Source organism: Bufo gargarizans, chromosome 5, assembly GCF_014858855.1.
Source record: "Bufo gargarizans isolate SCDJY-AF-19 chromosome 5, ASM1485885v1, whole genome shotgun sequence".
In the NCBI taxonomy this organism is placed as follows: domain Eukaryota; kingdom Metazoa; phylum Chordata; class Amphibia; order Anura; family Bufonidae; genus Bufo; species Bufo gargarizans.
Genome location: NC_058084.1, coordinates 99,443,872 through 99,458,805, shown reverse-complemented (window position 1 = coordinate 99,458,805; position 14,934 = coordinate 99,443,872). Strand labels below are relative to the sequence as shown.

Here is a 14,934-nt window from a genome sequence, read left to right as displayed (position 1 = left end):
TCAATAGATTTGAAACATAAAATGTTATAATAATATAAATATATTGCAATCTTTGGGGTTTACCCTGATTTTCATATTTTATAGAAATGTGATTGTCTGTAGCAGTTTGTTTAGAAAAAGTTACCCCCCATAGCACTGTCAACAGGTTTCTTTATATGGACTTACATAATAATAAGAGCGAAAGTATGAAGAATATGGTGGCTCTATAAAGCCAAATACCTAATAGTGAACACAGTAGATTTAATGCACCAAACAAGTATATAAAAAAAAAAAAAAGGAACACAATGCAACAACACTCTGCAAACACAAAACCAAAGTATATAAACGTATATAAACTAGTGCAATATTCAATCTAGAAAATATAATACTTCTAATGCTATATTGATTATAGAAATGTGAGATTCTTGGCAAATACATTTATACAAAATTATTTATGCCTGCCCACCATGGAAAGGTGATCTCTTTTAGACAGGAGCCTATGTTAAATACTAACTCTTTTGGTGCAGGCTGCCAGCACAGAGAGTTAAAACTCCTATATAGATAGGATACCGCTGTTAGTTTACTGCTCCTGTAAGGGAAATATGGTATCTGTTAGTAAATTGGTAGATTAGTAGAATAGGGATTACAGGATAACAGCAACATTGCTCTCTTCATAGGTCTATATAAAGATGACCACAGAAGAGTAGTGTACTGTGTGATGCTTTAATTGAACCACTAACCCCTTTCCTTCTTTGGTGAAAGTAAATTGTCTGACTGAGAAAGTCAAGTGAGCCTCTTTGCTGCGCTAAACATCCAAACAAAGGAGGAAGATAAAGAGTCAGGGCAGGAAGTATAATACATGGAGTGACTTCAAATAATAATTTCCAGAAAACCATCCACCAGTACATACACATTTAGGCTGTTATCATATGAATAAAAATGGATGGCAAGGCCCCTTTAATAAAATTTATAAACATAAAATATAATTTCTCAATGGATATTTCTAAAATAAAAAAGCAACTGTACTTTAAGGCTTTGAAAGTTTTACACTGATTTTCATATTTTATGAAATGTGATTGTGGTGTTCTGTTTAGAGAAAGTTAATATTAAGCAGTGTAACTACTTCGCTGTATGTTGCCAATAACATTTTTATGTTCATTTAATTACCAACAATTTCCTGGTAAAATGGTAGCCTAATAGTTTGGATGTTCCCTTTATATCTTGAAACTGCTGAGGATAAAGATACAGGTTGTAAGCACTATCCGGGCAATTTGCCAGAACAAAAGCTGCACGTTAGTGCAGAGGCTCATTAAAGTCTCACAACATTTGAAATAGACAAGTAAATGGAACCTCTCCTAAATCTGAGGGGGGGATAGCATACTATGGATGATAGAATCATCAAATGAATGCTTAACGTCAAGTTTAATTATTGTTACTGATTACCTCTATTTGAGAATTCACAAAACACTTTGCATGTTGAGTAGCTATTCAGCATGCCATCTCTTTCTCAATAATTACAATCCCAGACACAATTTATTCCCTCTTCTCCAAATATTCTACATTGTTACAACTTAGTCCTATTGTTTTGGGGTGATCTATCCTCGGGTCATTCTACAGAACACATTACTTCAATCATTGTTTCTGGCTAGATTCTTTCTTCTCATTCTACACATTTGCCATGTAAATTTTTGGTTGATTGCTTTTTTTTTCTCATCAACAGATGTCTGCTGTTTTCTTCGCAACCTAAAATTAAGGAAAATCAAAATCTGGATTCATGTTTGGATTAATTTTTGATTGCCTTTTCTGATAAATCAGCTGTGCTTCATGAGCAAGTAGTAAGTTGATATGATTTCTATTTTTAGGGAATTATTACTACAGGGTAGTTTAATGTCAACATTTATGTCTTCTTCTTTATAGATATGTTTTCTTGAGTTTAAGAAGAGTTTATCCTTGGAAGAGCTTCTTTTTAAAGAGACATATATAACAAAAGTTTGATTTATGTATCCACACAATGATTATTTTTAATTTTAATAAGTAGTTGTACTGTTTAAGCCATGAGTGGAAAAGGGGTGGAAAAAGGACATTGTAATGTTTGGTGAAATTTTTAATTTGCTACCAAATATACTATACTGTGGTCCTACATCACCTCTAGGTGCATATATTTGTACACTACGGCCTCAGTTGTATATTTTTTGGTGGTAAATATTATTTTAAATAGGAGTGCAGGTGATCAATTGAATCTTGAGGTTCCCTATTAAAGCTCTTCATAAACATTGTCTTTGTGGTCAGATTATGACCACACTCAATAGTTATGAAAAAAGATAAATAGGATTTGTGATATCAGTCTTTCAATCCAAAAATAGAGGAAGGACAGCACCACCTACTCCAAAGAATCCAAATCTAAGTGGCGGTGCTTGCAATGTCAGGCCCCAGCCTGAAGGGCCCCTTAAATGCCAGGAAAGACTTCAGAAAAATCACAGCACTCCCAATCTTGAATAAAATCCTTCTCGTTATTAGCACCGAAGAAAGCTTTGTTCACTTTTACCTTTTTCAACTTAGCTTGGACCATATCTACAGTAAGCCAGTTGAGTATATTATTGGATGTGCTAACAGCCCTGGCATGTCAACTCCTTTCTCTTCTTTTGTATATACAGAGCTAAAAAAAACATTTAGTAATTCTGCCTTTTCTTTATCTTCAGTGACTAACCCCCCCCTTTATCGTTATTTAGAGGACCTACCTGCTTAGACCTTGTTTTTTTTAGCATTTATATTTTTAAATAATTTTGGGGGATTTGTTATGCTCTCTTGTGCCACCTGCTGTTGATTTTGTATTTCTGCAGATTTTATCTCCTTTTTAATGATTTTATTAAACCCTCTGTAAACTTCGAAGGCTACAGCTGACCTCTCAAATTAGTATTTTTGAAATGCCCTTTTTTTTGTCATTTATTGCTCTTTTTACATTAGCTGTAAGCCATGGGGGAGGGGGGTATTAAATGAGGCATGGACTCACAGGACAGGGATGTAATATTACCACTTTACAAAACCTTGGTACGGCCTCACCTGGAATATGCAATTCAGTTCTAGGCACCAGTCCATAGAAAGGATGCCTTGGAGCTGCAAAAAGTAAAAAGAAGAGCAACTAAATTAATAAGAGCATGGAGGGTTATGTAGACAGACTAAGGCTACTTTCCCAGTTTTGCCCTAATGCATTCTGAATGGAAAAGGATCCGCTCAGAATGCATCAGTTTGCCTCCGTTCCATCTCCATTCCGCTTTTGAGGCAAACTCCAAAATGCTGCTTGCAACGTTTTGGTGTCCGACTGATGAATCGGAGCCAATACAATAATACAAATGGATCCGTTCTGAATGGATGCAGACGTTTGTATTATCTGAACGGATCTGTCTGTGCGAGTGTTAAAGTAGCCTAAATGAATACATTTATTTAGTCTTGGAAAGAAAGATTTATGGGGGACATGATTAACCTATTAAAATATATAAATAGGCCATATGAAAAAAATGGTGAAATGCTGTTCCTTGTAAAATTCCCTTAAAAGACAAGGGGACACTGCTTTCTTCTGGAGAAGATAAAGTGCAGTTTCCAGAGGAGTCAAGGCTGTTTTTACTGTAAGAACTGTAAATCTGTAGAATAGACTTCCTCAGGACACCGTCACAGCAGGAACAGTGGACAGTTTAAAAAAGGGCTTAGATTAATTATTACAATTCAATAACACTAGTGCTTATTTAAATGTGTAGAAATATGGGTCTCACTCCCCTTACCTAAAATTCACACGCCCACCCATCACTTGGTTGAACTAGATGGACTTATGTCTTTTTTTCAACCGTACTATGCAACTATGTAACTCTCCGTTTATTCTTTTCCTGCCAGAAGCTGGTCCTGTAGCGACCATTGCACCAGTGGCTTATTAAAGGAAAATCTATTATAATGTAAAATGCCTACATAAAGGAGAATCTCCCTTTAAATATGAATGATACTGCCAGACAATGTGAGATTCAATATTCAAACAGTTTGTAAGGTTCATGTAATATGCATTGAAATTTCGGGCACATTCATAATCAACATTTTTGATTTTCATGAGCAAACTGGGATGTCACTGATGAGAATAAAGACCTACCGCCGATATATAAATGTAATTCCCCTTTGAATTGAATGCAAGTATTATAAATGCAGCTTCGTTTATGTACAGTACATTTTTAGCCAGAACATAGGGTAGACCGAGCCTCATAGGAAATGGAGTAATGCACAAGGAAAAATTACAAATTTCAGATGCAGAGATTACAGCAAGTTCATATATTGCTTTGTTAAAATGAACAGGTTTTGCCTTCTGAAAGACAAAAGAGAATTAAATGGCTTTGCTTGGCTGTTAATGTCTAACATTACATGTAATTTTACAAATCAAATTTATCCTGGGATTGCACACAATTAGAACATCAGATGAGGACATTGAGGATGACGTCTTTGACATTCTGTTTTTAAAACATTTGCTTAGATGACACGTCACCTTCTGCTTTCGTGTCAGATTTCTGCATAAACATATTTGTCAGATTTTGGTTCTCTTGTACTTTCCTCTGACAGTTGTCACCATGATGACATGCATGTCCATTACTAATATTAACCTACCATGCAGTAGGTATTTACTTTCAGCATTACATTAAGTCAGTGTGGATGTCAATTTTCAGTTTCACGATTTCCTTTTTGGGATTTCTTTGAAGTTTTCTCAATACTTTGTTTAAAGAGTACAGGTATAGCAGAGCTAAGCTTGTCAGTGCATCTGAGCTAAGGAACTCATCATAATAATGTTTCATTTTCTGTCGTGTACTGAAAGGCTGCACATAGTGGTAGAAATGTGCTATAACTGGCAAAAGACTCAGTTGAAGGGACACTGCCACTGTAGAGGGAAGGGGGATTTCACATATACATATATATATATATATATATATATATATCTCCATTAAAATATGTATATATATATATATATATATATATATATATATGGCCAGTGGGGATATATGTTACATAGCATATACAGTACAGACCAAAAGTTTGGACACACCTTCTCATTCGAAGAGTTTTCTTTATTTTCATGACTATGAAAATTGTAGATTCACACTGAAGGCATCAAAACTATGAATTAACACATGTGGAATTATATACATAACAAAAAAGTGTGAAACAACTGAAAATATGTCATATTCTAGGTTCTTCAAAGTAGCCACCTTTTGCTTTGATTACTGCTTTGCACACTCTTGGCATTCTCTTGATGAGCTTCAAGAGGTAGTCACCTGAAATGGTCTTCCAACAGTCTTGAAGGAGTTCCCAGAGATGCTTAGCACTTGTTGGCCCTTTTGTCTTCACTCTGCGGTCCAGCTCACCCCAAACCATCTCAATTGGGTTCAGGTCCGGTGACTGTGGAGGCCAGGTCATCTGGCGCAGCACCCCATCACTCTCCATCATGGTCAAATAGCCCTTACACAGCCTGGAGGTGTGTTTGGGGTCATTGTGCTGTTGGAAAATAAATGATGGTCCAACTAAACGCAAACCGGATTGAATAGCATGCCGCTGCAAGATGTTGTGGTAGCCATGCTGGTTCAGTATGCCTTCAATTTTGAATAAATCCCCAACAGTGTCACCAGCAAAGCACCCCCACACCATCACACCTCCTCCATGCTTCATGGTGGGAACCAGGCATGTAGAGTCCATCCGTTCACCTTTTCTGCGTCGGCACAAAGACACGGTGGTTGGAACCAAAGATCTCAAATTTGGACTCATCAGACCAAAGAACAGATTTCCACTGAGCAAAACAAACAATATTTAGATGTGAGCGACTAGACAAAGCAGTGGTACCCTTAATGGAGTAGGTTCAGTCTCCTTAATGACAGAGTAAAACAATAGATGGTGCGCCCCCAGCAGCTTTAGGACGCCCCTATAATCCGGCCAGTCCTCTCTGTGTCTCTGCCCCCGGCGAGCCCTCCACAGGGCAGTCTGCCTACCCTGAGCGGGATCCCCTCAGGGGAGGCAGATTGCTCTGTGGAGGGCTCGCCGGGGGTAGAGGCACGAAGAGGACTGGCCGGATTATAGCGGCGTCCTGAGGTATTTTGACCCGGTGTTGGAATCAGCGGTCGGTGGCTCACGGCGGGATCTGAGGACCAGCTGGAGGTGTATAGCAGCTTCCCTGTATGTGAACAGCGTACCTGTGACTGCTACTTCCGAAAGCTGGATGCGAATTTAGTTCCCCATCTTTACAGGATTTTGTTTAAACGACTGACATAAATCAACAATACATAGCGCGGTTCCCGTATCTATTGTTTTACAGATTTCCACTGGTCTAATGTCCTCTGTTTTTCTTTACTTAGCTGTTTTTTTCTTGCCATAATACAAATTCTAACAGTCTATTCAGTAGGACTATCAGCTGTGTTTCCACCTGACTTCTCCACAACACAACTGATGGTCCCAACCCCATTTATAAGGCAAGAAATCCCACTTATTAAACCTGACAGGGCACACCTGTGAAGTGAAAACCATTTCAGGTGACTACCTCTTGAAGCTCATCAAGAGAATGCCAAGAGTGTGCAAAGCAGTAATCAAAGCAAAAGGTGGCTACTTTGAAGAACCTAGAATATGACATATTTTCAGTTGTTTCACACTTATTTGTTATGCATATAATTTCAAATGTGTTAATTGATAGTTTTGATGCCTTCAGTGCAAATCTACAATTTTCATAGTCATGAAAATAAAGAAAACTCTTTGAATGAGAGGGTGTGTCCAAACTTTTGGTCTGTACTGTACATATATCCCCTGTGTATATATTTGTATGGCCCAGTATAGTTGTGTGGGCCCAGCATATAGGTATGCTCTCACTTCACAGGTGGGAGGATCAGAGCATCATGGTGCGGTGGTGTGCCAACCCACGTGTACTCGGCTGCAGGTTTGTGCATATGCCTGCAGCGCGGGATGCTCAGGAGCGAGTGCCGCCGGGTTTAAATAACCCGGCTGTGCTGCACTCAGGGGAGAAGAGCAGCCCTAAGTGAGAATTAACCCCTAAATAAACGAGCATTCAAGGGAGAATCAACCCCAGTACGATGAGCATTACCCCCTGGAGGGCGAACAATTAATCCCTGGACTGGCTGAGTAACCCTCTACCCCCCTGGACCAACAAGCATTACCTATATTAACCCCTACATTTCCCTGATCATTTCCCACAGCCCTACATTATACCCCTGATTATTAACCCCCAAATTACCCCAGTATTATATCCATACCCTGATCATTAACTCATATACCCCTGCAATATTCGCATATCTGCCACCTAGCCATACCCCTGCATTATTCCCACTGCCATCAATAATACCCCAGCAGTCCCTCACTGCATTGATTACCCCTGCCTTAACCCCTGCTCCCCTGAAGTCAGTAACCCTGCCTAAACCCCTGCATTGCCCTGCATTGGCCACAACCCTGTGTTAACCCTTGCAGTGCCACTACCATATAACAATTGTGTTTAACCCCTGGTTTTCCCCATAGGGACAGTTTATAGCCAGGTGGGTGGGTGCTGCTAATATGTCTGTATGAAAGTGTGATATTTAGATAGTGGGGTTGAATTGGGATTGTATAGTAGATTGCGTCATGTTAGCGTAGTTTAGGTGTATTGTAGTGTGTGTCTATATATTTATATAACCATTGATATAAATATATATAATATATATATATATATATATATATATATATATATATAGTAGATTTTATAGAATATAGACTTGTATTTGTTAAATAAATTGTTTTATTGTTCAATACGTAGCTTATAGTCATTTTGGTCACCGCATTAATAATACAACGCACGTAGTTCACAGATACAGTAAGTTTATACACCCCTGTTAAAATTTCAGGTTTCTGTGATGTAAAAAAATGAGACAAAGATAAATCAATTCAGAACTTTTTTCACCTTTAATGTGACATAAAAACTGTACAACTCAATTGAAAAAAGAAACTGAAATCTTTTAGGTAGAGGAAAGAAAAAATAAAATAATATGGTTGCATAAGTGTGCACACCCTTAAACTAATACTTTGTTGAAGCAACTTTTGATTTTATTACAGCACTCAGTCTTTTAGGGTATAAGTCTATCAGCATGGCACATTTTGACTTGGCAAGATTTGCCCACTCTTCTTTGCAAAATCACTCCAAATCAGATTGAGAGGGCATCTCCTGTGCACAGCATTCTTCAGATCACCCCACAGATTTTCAATCGGATTCAGGTCTAGGCTCTGACTAGGGCATTCCAAAACTTTAATCTTCTTCTGGTGAAGCCATTCCTTTGTTGATTTGGATGTATGTTTTGGGTCATTGTCATGCTGAAAGATGAAGTTCCTCTTCATGTTCAGCTTTCTAGCAGAAGCCTGAAGGTTTTGTGCCAATATTGATTGGTATTTGGTACTGTTCATAATTCCTTCTAGCTTAACTAAGGCCCCAGTTGCAGCTGAAGAAAAACAGCCCCAAAGTATGATGCTGCCACCACCATGATTCATTGTGGGTATGGTGTTCTTTTGGTGATGTGTAGTGTTGTTTTTGGGCAAAGCATATCTTTTGGAATTATGGCCAAAAGGTTTGACCTTGGTTTCATCAGACCATAACACCTTATCCCACATGCACGGGCGTAACTACCATAGTGGCAGACCATGCGACTGCTATGGGGTCCAGGGCAAGAGAGGGCCCAGTTGGGATCATCCTCTCTTCTACTGGGGGTGAAAACTTGGTCAGAACTTTACCCTCTAAAGAAACAACTTTTAGCAAATAAGGCAGTGGAAACATGGCCCAAGGGTCATTGAAAGGGGTTTAGGTGGAAACTCTTCTGTCCTGTGTGGGAGGCCTGGTTTGATCCTTGCTATGAGGCCCTTACTTCTCTATGTACTCCACTGCCCACACTTCAGATGTGCTTTTGCAAAATGTAGCCTGGCTTGGATGTTTTTCTTCGTAAGAAAAGGCTTTTGTCTTGCCACTCTACCCCATACTCCTGACATATGAAGACTACGGGAGATTGTTGTCACATGTACCACACAGCCAGTACTTGCCAGACATTCCTGCAGCTCCTTCAATGTTGCTGTAGGCCTCTTGGTAGCCTCCCAGACAAGTTTTCTTCTCGTATTTTCATCAAATTTGGAGGGACGTCCAGTTCTTAGTAATGTCACTGTTGTGCCATATTTTCTCCACTTGATGATGACTGTCTTCACTGTGTTGCATGGTATATCTAATGCCTTGGAAATTCTTTTGTACCCTTCTCCTGACTGATACCTTTTAACAGTGATATCTCTCTGATGCTTTGGAAGCTCTCTGTGGACCATGGCTTTTGCTGTGGGATTCGACTAAGAAAATTTCAGGAAAGACCAACTAGAGCAGCTGAACTTTATTTGGCGTTAATCAGAGGCACATTAAATGATGGCAAATGTATGCTGACTCCTATTTAACATGATTTTGAATGTGATTGCTTAATTCTGAACACAGCTAGATCCCCAGTTATAAGAGGGTGTGCATACTTATGCAACATTATTTTTAGTTTTTAATTGTTTATTTCCCTCCACCTAAAAGATTTTATTTTGTTTTTCAATTGAGTGGTACAGTTTGTAGGACACATTAAAGGTGGAAAAAGTTCTGAAATGATTTATCTTTGTCTCATTTTTTTACAGCACAGAAACCTGACATTTTAACAGGGGTGTGTAGACTTTTTATATTCACTGTAGGTATTACAACAAGGTAGTCTATATTTATAGTATAAATAGTCAGTCATCAATAGACGACTCACACCTGTTTATGAATATTAATTATTGATATTACCAAAATATTAATAATTAATATTTCTTTTTACAACCACCTATTTTAATCACATATTAACATACTATATTTGAATATTCGAGGTATTTTTTATTGTTATTTTTTTACACACAAAAAATTTATGGATGGTTTTCTGGATATATTATATTAAGTAACTTCATATATTCTACTTCCTGTCCTGGTCCTTAATATCCTCCTTTTTATGGACTTTTAGCATAGCAAACAGCCTTGCTTAATTTTCTTAGACAGACCATTCACTCTGACCAAAGAGTAAAGGAGGTGAGTGACTCAATTAGGGCATCACAAATTACACTGATTAGTGCAATGCACTTCTGTGGGCATCTTTATCTTGCTAGCTAGTAGAGGAGACCACTGCTATTACATGCAGAGATTTCCTCTGTAGCATGGGGAGGAGCGTTCGCCATGACATCGGTCTCCCCCATACTGTCTAGCCGTTTGCCGCTGGAAGATCGCTATTAGACAGCACAATCTGCCGCCTGCAAGCACTGATTTTTAAGCATTCTTAAAAATCAGAATTGCCCAATGAACAAGCGTTTGCTCGTTCATCTGGCAATTGGCTGCAGTATCACAGTGCAAGATGATCGCTAACAAGCATTCTCATGCAGCGATTATCATCCAAAATATCTGCCAGTGTAATACAGCCTTTATTTTCAGTGGCATGGTACTGCCAAAATGAAAAAGAAAGACAACCAAAAATTCTTAGAAAAATAGTTTTCTGTGAATAATGAGTTTAACAAATACCCCTTATGTAAGTGTCCCTTTAAACCAGTCTATGAAATCAGTCTGGCCATTGCCATATTCCCATTAAGGAATGTTAAACATGATACATTGTTCTCCATCATATGTTCCACCAATATTGTAGCCTTCATGGTAAATGGGTAATTATCAACCAGATTCTATCCTATAGTATCCTATATGCATCATTTTTTATTCTGGCACCGTTTGGACCAGCACAACAATGCAATGCATACTATATCTCATGCATATATAGTTATGGTCCATATATATTTGAACAGAGACAACATTTTTCTTTTTGTTCTGTACATTACCACAAAAGATTTTGATGCAGATGCAGTTGAAGTTCAGACTTTCAGCTTTAATTCAGTAGGTTGAACAAAATGATTGCATAAAAATGTGAGGAACTAAAGCTTTTTTTCAACTCAATCCCTTCATTTCAGGGGCTCAAAAGTAATTGGACAAATTAAATAATTGTAACTAAAATGTTAATTTTTAATACTTGGTTGAAAACCCTTTGTTGGCATTGACTACCTGAAGTCTTGAACTCATGGACATTACCAGATGCTGTGTTTCCTCCTTTTTAATGCTCTGCCAGGCCTTTACTGCAGCGATTTTCAGTTGCTGTTTGTTTGTGGGCCTTTCTGCCTGAAGTTTAGTCTTTAACAAGTAAAATGCATGCTCTATTGGGTTCAGATCAGGTGACTGGCTTGGCCAATCAAGAATATTACACTTCTTTGCTTTAATAAACTCCTGGATTGTTTTGGCTTTATGTTTTGGGAAATTGTCCATCTGTATTATGAAATCCTGACCAATCAGTTTGACTGCATTTGGCTGGTTTTGAACACATAGTATGTCTCTGAAAACCCCAGAATTCATCTGGCTTCTGTCTTGTGTCACATCATCAATAAACATGCCCAAGCCATCACAATGGCTTTGGATCATGAGCTCCTGATTCTGGTAGAGGTTGATCTTGGTCCCATCTGTCCAAAGAATGTTCTTCCAGAAGTGTGCTGGTTTTTTAAGATTTTTTTTTTTTAGCAAAGTCCAATCTAGCCTTCTTATTCTTGAGGCTTATGAGTGGTTTGCATCGTGCAGTGAACCCTCTGTATTTACTTTCATGCAGTCTTCTCTTTATGGTAGATTTGGATATTGATAAGCCTATATCTTGGAGAGTGTTGTTTACTTGGTTGGCTGTTTGAAGGGGTTTATTTTCACCATGGTAATTATTTTGCGATCATCCACCACTGTTGTCTTCCGTGGGCGTCCAGGTCTTTTTGCATTGTTGGGGTCACCAGTGCTTTCTTTCTTTCTCAGGATGTGCCAAACTTTAGATTTTGCCACTCCTAATGGTGTAGCATTTTCATGGATTGGTTCTTTGTGTTTTCACAGATGAAAGATGGCATGTTTCACCTGCATGGAGAGCTCATTTGACTCATGTTTACTTCTCAGCAAAATCTTCAAAATGCAAGCACCACATCTCAAATCAACTCCAGGCCTTTATGTGCTTAATTGAGAATGAATTAATGAAGGAATTGCCCACACCTGCCTATGAAACCGTCTTTGGGTCCATTGTCTAATTACTTTTGGTCCCTTTAAAAACAGGGTGCCACATGTAAAGTTGCTGAAACTCCTAAACCCTTCATCCAATTTTAATCTTGATACCCTCAAATGAAAGCTAAAAGTCTGTACTTTATGTCCATGTCCATTATGTAACTATAACTTGAATGTGTTTTAGTAAACAGGTAAAAAAAATGCTAAATTTGTGTCAGTGTATATGTATATATATATATATATATATATATATATATATATAAATTTATATTGACCTAACTGTATGAGTCATATATTTAGTGACAAGGATGGGATAGAGTTCTATCCTGGGAGACCAGAATAGCATGATCATGTTCATGGGATATTAAAAAAAGAACTGCAAAATAAAGAAAACCAGCAAGTAATAAAATTAAAGGACTGCATAGCAAGATTTTACAAAGATAGAGCCTCTTGTGAATTCCGTGAGTTATCACGGTGCATAAAAAATAGATGAAAAAATTAGCTGTATGCTACACCTGTAATTACAAATCTAGCATAGTTAATCATGTATTAGAATTAGGATACATTAACATATACTGGTTCTTTGAATTATGGCAGCTGCTTCTTCTTGATGTGACATTATAGTAAATGATTGGAAAAACAAATATCCTCATCAAAATATATTTTTAAAGATAACCTGTCACTAGGAAATTCACTGTTAAACCAAGCACAATGCCTTGTACGTATACCTCACCTGAATGTAATGATACTTTTCACTTAGTAATCTGTATGCAAATTAGCAATTAAGTGCACGGAGGTCGGGCTCTAACCACTCTTTGCTCATTGCTCTTCCAATTTCCAGTAGATTAAAAGGGAGGGGTCAGTAGAGGAATCAGAAGAATCAAGGGTGCACAGAGTGACTTAGGCATGTCCACAGTGCACTTAACTGCTCATTTGCATGTGGATTACAAATACTTTTACATATTTACCTCTGCTAGTCCCACAAGGCTTTGTGCCTGAGTACACTTAATTTCTTTATGGAAGATTCCCTTTACCTGTTCTAGACATCCACCATACATTTATGCAAGAAGTCAGGTCTTTATATGGCAGACACCCAGTGATCAGTGATGACAAATCTGATCATGGACTTTTTACCCCACAGATACCGTGGTAGATTGTGACTTTGCAATTGACCACAGGAAGTGAGGTCATTTATAGGATGTGTGTTGCTCCCCAGTGACTGAACAGAGCTCCCATGATAAAAATCTTGTATTTTTTTTTAAATCAAAATGTCATCTAATTTCAGTAGTTATGACTGAAAAAAAATACAGGGTTCGTGGGAAAGCAGACAGAGACCTGTTATAAAAAGAAATATAACAAGAGCATAAATATATTTTTCTGTAATTAGTTTGAAGCCCTTGGAGGATCCTAATTAGAGATGAGCGAATCAAAGTTGACAAAGTGAAATTCAATCAGAATTTCAAGGATTTGCACCGAATCCAAATTTCCTGATGCTTTGTGGTAACGAATCACATGGAGCAAAGAACTCTGGATCACCCACAATGCCATTCATACAGCCAATCAGCAGTCAGCCAGCACTGCGATGTCACAGCCCTAAAAATAGCCTCAGCCATCTTGAATTCACCCATTTTGCAGCATACTTAGTGCAGGGAGAGACGTCAGCAGGCGCTAGGGAAAGTGCTAGGAAAGACTTTTAAACTTTTATTTTGCTCAATAGAAGTTCAGGGGAAGATCATTAGAAGTGTAGGGAAAGGATATGGAGGAATAATTCCACAGCATTGAAGCAGAACAAGGTCCAATTGGGGAGTGTACAGCCTGGGTAATAGGAACAATCCTATTTCACCTTGCTGCACTGACTGGGGATCCAAATTGCCATTATACTGTTACTTTTAGGTTTGCAAAAGTTGATACCTCTGTAATTCCAGAAAATCTTTCTTGTCATTGGGGTGCAAGTGCTGTGTGATACAGCCAATAACAGGGTGTGTTACTAGAAAATATTTCTATGTCTTATTAGCCCTTGTGCGGTGCAGTAATATGTTTTAAAGCCTTTTGTGGCGTGTATAAGTTTAAAAAAAATAAGGGCGTATTTGCCGTTCAGCTGTGCAGTTATATGTTGTAAAGCGTTTATTGGCGTGTTTAAGTGGAAAAAAATAAGTGGTGCAGTTAAGTTCAAAAGACTTTTTTTGTGGTGTAATAGTGGGAAAAAATAGTATTATTTGCTGTTTAGTGGTGCAGAAATATGTTCTAAAGCCTTTTTTGGGGTGTATTAGTGAAAAAAAAAAATTATTTGCCCTTCAGTCATGCAGTTATATGTTCTAAAGGCTTTTTTGGCTTGTATTAGTGGGAAAAAAAGGGGTTTATTAGCCGTTGTGTTGTGAAGTGAGAAAATTACAGCTTTTTTGGGGGGTGTATAAATTTCCTTTTTATTTATTTATTTATTCTAACAGTATGTCATACAGAGAAGTGCCAGGCCCTGCACAGGGGAGGGGCAGAGGCCTAAATGTTTTTGACGCTAGCAGGGGTAACTAAAAGAGGCTTGAGCTCCCAGTGTCATCTAGTGGTCGTGTCTTGACCAGCAACCCAGCGGTTCATGAATGGTTGACTTGGTCATCCACTTAGTCTCAAGTGACATCAGACACCCCCAGCCAAGAGTCGGTGGGTTTGTCAGACACAACCCTTAGTTGGCATGGCCCGGGAGCAGGCCCTGTGCCCTCAACTGTCCGCAACCTGCCTCTGTCCTTTTCTGTTCCCTCAGCCAGAGAAGTATTATATGCTGTGGGCTCAGCTTCATTATACAGCAAGGACGAGCT

At 38.3% G+C, this 14,934-nt stretch overlaps 1 protein-coding gene across 1 annotated transcript in view; it reads left to right on the top strand.

Moving 5' to 3' along the window:
- The first annotated feature begins 1,701 nt into the window (after positions 1 to 1,701).
- SNTG1 (syntrophin gamma 1) overlaps positions 1,702 to 14,934 on the top strand; it is a 367,362-nt gene continuing 354,129 nt past the window's right edge. The window contains exon 1 of the mRNA XM_044294730.1: positions 1,702 to 1,814. The gene's annotated coding sequence lies outside the window, so the exon portion shown is untranslated. The remainder of the gene's footprint in view (positions 1,815 to 14,934) is intronic.